This window comes from Coturnix japonica (assembly GCF_001577835.2).
Source record: "Coturnix japonica isolate 7356 chromosome 7 unlocalized genomic scaffold, Coturnix japonica 2.1 chr7random1356, whole genome shotgun sequence".
Lineage (NCBI taxonomy): Eukaryota > Metazoa > Chordata > Aves > Galliformes > Phasianidae > Coturnix > Coturnix japonica.
In genome coordinates, this window is record NW_015439655.1 from 1 (window position 1) to 4,965 (window position 4,965).

Sequence of the window (4,965 nt, forward strand, 5' to 3'; positions counted from 1 at the left end):
TTTGAAGAGCCAGATAAAAGCATGGACTTTTTATTTAATGAGTTATCAGTTATCTGTTCCACTGTTTATTTTGCTCTGTCATTGAAACATATTTTCTTAAAATGTTTTTTTCTTCACTGCAGTCAATAGGCAGTAATGATGCAAGATATACAGGATAAATTTCAGGTACAAAAGAATAGCTCTCGCTCAGACTTATACAATTGCAAAGACAAAGCCAGGAAGAGATTACTCATTTTAAAAAACATTGGGAAAATCTGAATTTCATAGAGATACTTGTGATAACAACAGATTTCGTGTACACTTCCTTAGCAAGTTCCCTAAGTGTTTCTGTTAATATACTGTTGCCAAGACTCTCATCTCTACAGTGTCCTACTGGTTATTCTCTTTCTCTCTCTCTACTCTCTTTCTAATTTGGATTAAAATTTTGTTTATTTAATTAGGCATCAAGTACTGACATGCAATAGAACGTTATTTTGAATATAAACAAAGTATCATCTACTTTAAATCACAGACAATAGAATTCCTACCCCTAAAGCTAGAAGCGGGAAAAAACTCACTATAGTCAAGCAAACCTGTAGCTAAAAAGATTAACATAGTACCATGCTGCAAAAGTTCTCTGCTGTTTTTAGATCGTTCAGTGGAAAATTAGACCTAGACTGTTTATTGAACTAAAGGCATACATGTGATAAAGACAGCTCTCTGTTCTTACAAAGATATCAACCGCTCCTATCATCATAGGATTCCATACTATGCTTTACCACTGGGGATGGAATAGATCCAAAGCAGAGGAAGAAAAGCTGTCTGAGCACATGTAGAACTTCCCTGAACAGCAGTGGCTTTTTGTGCTTCTACCATGTATTTGAAAAACCATTATGTCCAAAAAAAATCCCAAGTCATAGATAATATATGGAAAATGAGGCTTACCTGTAATCTCCAAGGACCATGTTCTCCACTGAGTAGCATACGTTCTCTGGCATCAAGTGTCTGCAATGCTCTGCCTAAACCTGAGGATCTGAATGGCTTCATCTTCAAGGAGCACACGACAAACTCACATGTTACAATGGCTGTTTAGAAGGTTCACTGAAACATGGAATTTTGTTGACTCAGAAATAAATAAGATAGCCTAGAGTGTTAGCAAAAGTTCTAAATCTATCTAATCCCCATATAAATAGCTAGGCATTACATTAACTCTGCTAGTCTCAGAAACTGAGATTCTCCCGTGTTAAACATTTCTTTTTTCACTATTGCTCAGTCCTCTTCATCTAAACCTGGCTGCCCTCTCTTCCCCTAGAAATTGCAAGAGTTGGAAGGCGCAGCAGTCCAGCTTCGGTATCCATTGAGATCAAAACTAAAGAAATGGACCCATCTCTATTCAAAATGAATTTCTTTTATACGAAAAACACAAAGGAAACTGAAGCTACATTTCTAAATACTGAAAAGCAAAGAATAAAGGTGACTTTTCCCTTAAAGTGTTCTATGCCAACGTCATTTAGTGCTTTGGCAAATCCCAGGATATTCTAAGAGGACTAGTTTAGGGTAGTAAGCCATGCACATACCTTTTCATTAGCTGCTTATTTTCAAACAGAGGCCTACAGAAATTCCAGTGCTCTGAACCCTCACAGGGGAATGGAGCAAACAGAAAAGATCTTGTTAAAAGTGTCTTTCTCCAAAGACTACTTTTTTTCCTTTTTTTAAAGTACTCTTCTCTGGGAAAAGAGAAAGCAGGCTTAGCTGAATATGCCCACCGTGCCAACTTCTAATACTTTCTTGTATTTGTCAATGGCACCAGCCAGTTTTGGCATCATTCCCTGTTTGTCTATGGCTAGGGTACCTGAAAGGAGGCTTGGTCACTTCTGTGGATAGATTTCATGAGATTGGACTCTGTATGTGCCTGGCTTCTGCTTCTCCTGTGTATACCAATGATTAACAATGATTAGTATTTAGTTACACAGAAGCAGTGCTTACACAAGGTTAGTGCTTTGCTCTTGTGTTCTGCTTTCTGTCACTCATCCTTCAACCTGGAGTCCTCTATTTAGCATTAGAACTACCTTGAATATTCTTCTGTCATCTCTAACAACCCCCACTCTGCTTTGTACTATGGTCTTTCTGAGCATCTTTGATAGCTGATTTTTTCCTCTCCTTACCTCTCCTTACCTCTCTTTCTTCATTAAAATAACATTTTAAATCCTTTCTTTTCTCCCTTAGAGACTGCTTCTTTCTCTTCTTTTTTTCCCAACCTTTTCTCACCTCTGAGAAGTTAAAGTTCCTGAGGTGAATATTATGTCTTGTCAGTCCCAGGGCTCTTTCTTCACAACTGTGTATCTACTGTCTTGTTCTCCAAATTTCTATCACAAACCTATACAATAATAATATATTAATAATTACTGTATTGAATTTTGTAGCTGTATGTGCATGATAGTGTACAAGCAGATATTAACGTGATATTGAGATTTTAATATTATGCAAGGAGAAACATAATTTAAGCAAATCAATAAGGGTTAATGAAACTTAGATCTTGTCAAGAGTAATCTGATATATTGATGAGAACTTTAGGATGTTATACATATGTAGAGAGAAACAGGTTTTATGCAAACTTTGATTTGATTTTGCAAAATATTTTATTACAAAACTTGAATATCAGAAGATTAATATGGTACATATTAAGTATACTAAACATGACATTGTTCTTAAAAATGTAGTTGCAAATAGCAAGCTATCATCTGAATACACATTTCTAATGTGTTGTTAGTCTTTTTTTATCTTAATTCATGGTGTAGAAAAAAACCACAAGTTGTAGACAATGATAAGAGTATGAATGCAACATATAAATAAGAGATTAAGGAATAATGAAAACTCTTATAGGATACTTTGAAAACAATAGAGTTAGGAACAACCAAATTGCATTTCAGTGAAGGTAAGATCATACAACGAGGTATAAAAGAGCATGTGCAGGGATGCTTAAAGAAGAGTGCACTTATCTTGGAAAACAGTTACAGTGGAAGAAATTGGCTGAAAGGTGAAGCATGATGTGTCACTTCTATGGAAAGTGTTAGTGTGAACCTGAGCCAAAAGGTCCCACCTTACACTTGGTGAAGAAAAACAGGACTGTAAGCAGGAATCTCCACTGCCTTTAAGGTGAGCTAATGACCTCTCCAGAAATATCAAGTGTTATTCCAGAAACCAGATTTGTAGAGATGCAGAGCAACACAAGAAGGATCACAGAACAGACAGGCGTATGATTAGTAGATAAGTAATCTATTGTATACTGAGGAACTCAGAAAGCACTTTCTCAGTTCATCAAAGTAGAAATTAAGGAATGATTTAATTGCAGTCTTTAAGTGTGTATATGAAACAGAAATGTGATAATCCATGCCTCTTCAGTCTGATTACGAAAAAGACAACTGTATTCAGTGAATCCAAAGAAGCTTGTAAAATCTTGATTAAAAGAAAAAAGTAAATCTTTTTCCTGGCAAGGATTGTTAATCATGGAAAAAAAAAAGCAGAACTGTGGTAGTTTCTCCATAATCAAAAACTTCAGTGTTGTAACTGAATTTTTTTCTCCTAAAGAAAGTAAGAGCAAGACAGAACTGAAGGAAATTGTACTGTATACAAGAGGTCAGACAAGATGTTTAGATGTTCCCTTCTGTTTTCACAGCTTACGAGACTAGGCAGGAACTTGTTCAAAGAATTTATAATCTTGTCTTCTATGGGATTACTCATATGCTTTAAGTTGAACAGGTGTTTAAGTGATTTGCTGGATCAGGGCCAAACAGAGCTAGGCTGGTGGCATGCCATTTCAGTGCCCTTTCTGCAGCTGTGGCAGAACAGAACTTCAGGCTGGTATACTAACAGCCATCATACTGCACCAAGTAATTGGCTTAGAAAACAGCATTGATTAATGGTACAACCAGGACTAATTTTGAAAGGAAGGAAATACTGAACTGAAATGTGGTACTACAAATCCACGAACATTACAGCTCTGTGGCTCAACTGAGATCAACTGATAAGAAATTTCTGGAGGCCTATGTGGAGTGTACTGTTACAGCAGTGCCATCTTTGCAGGTAGCTGCTATGTTAAGGTAGGAGTTATCTTCAAATAAATTGTATACACAGAACTAGAGTGTTCTAATAACTTCCTTAACTGATGCTGCTACAGTGGTATTAAATGGTTGTGTAGACAGAGCTCTTAGTAACATACATCAATGATTGTGGCTTTCTTCCTTTTGTTAGCTTTTGCAATAGTGTAATAACTAGTTAAATGATCTGATGTATGTGCACAGATGTAGGATTATGTCTAGGCAAAGGATGCCTGAGCATTTTACATAATTTATCTGGCTTTGATGTATAGCAGATCAAAATAAATTTCTAAAAGGAAGATCTTGATGGAAAGGATCTGCTAAAAGACATATAATCTTACTGCAATAAGTTACTGACTTTTTATCTGACAACTTTTGCGCTGCTTATCTTACTCTCCTTACACTCATCATTGCTACTGCCTGATAAATGCTTTCTTTTTCTCATTATCTTTGTAGATTTCCTCATTTATCTACTGCTGTTCTGCAAATATGCTAATGGAGAAGAGCTGATCTTCATGTCTTGAAGCTTTATTGCTTTAGCTTACTTCAGCTTACTTAAAACTGCGTGTGTTATTTCCGTGTGAGGAGCTAAATGCTTTTCCTTCTCCTGTCATCATGGTTTCTACTGACAGCAGTATCTAAGTGAAGTAAGATTGGAAATTACATTTGAAACTATACACTTGGAGAAGTTCTGGTTTCAGTCAAAATTAAAATGAAGAACACTATAAGGTATGGCTTGGTGAAATGATAATTTATACTGTAGTCCACATTTAAGGGGTACTGCCTCATATCTCAGGATAACTCCAGCAAACAGCGTCAGGTTTGCTGAACTTCTGGTTAACTCCCTGGTCACGTTCTGTGCTGCTCCAGCTGCTCCAGATGAAGTAGT

The 4,965-nt window shown here is 36.4% G+C and overlaps 1 long non-coding RNA gene across 1 annotated transcript; it reads right to left on the bottom strand.

Moving 5' to 3' along the window:
* Window positions 1-929: 929 nt before the first annotated feature.
* On the bottom strand, window positions 930-2,399 carry LOC116652598. Its single transcript, XR_004305755.1, has 3 exons — window positions 2,248-2,399; window positions 1,832-1,907; window positions 930-1,080 (listed from the first exon to the last, which is right to left on the bottom strand). It is a non-coding gene; the product is annotated as an uncharacterized LOC116652598 (long non-coding RNA).
* Between the last annotated feature and the right edge of the window lie 2,566 nt (window positions 2,400-4,965).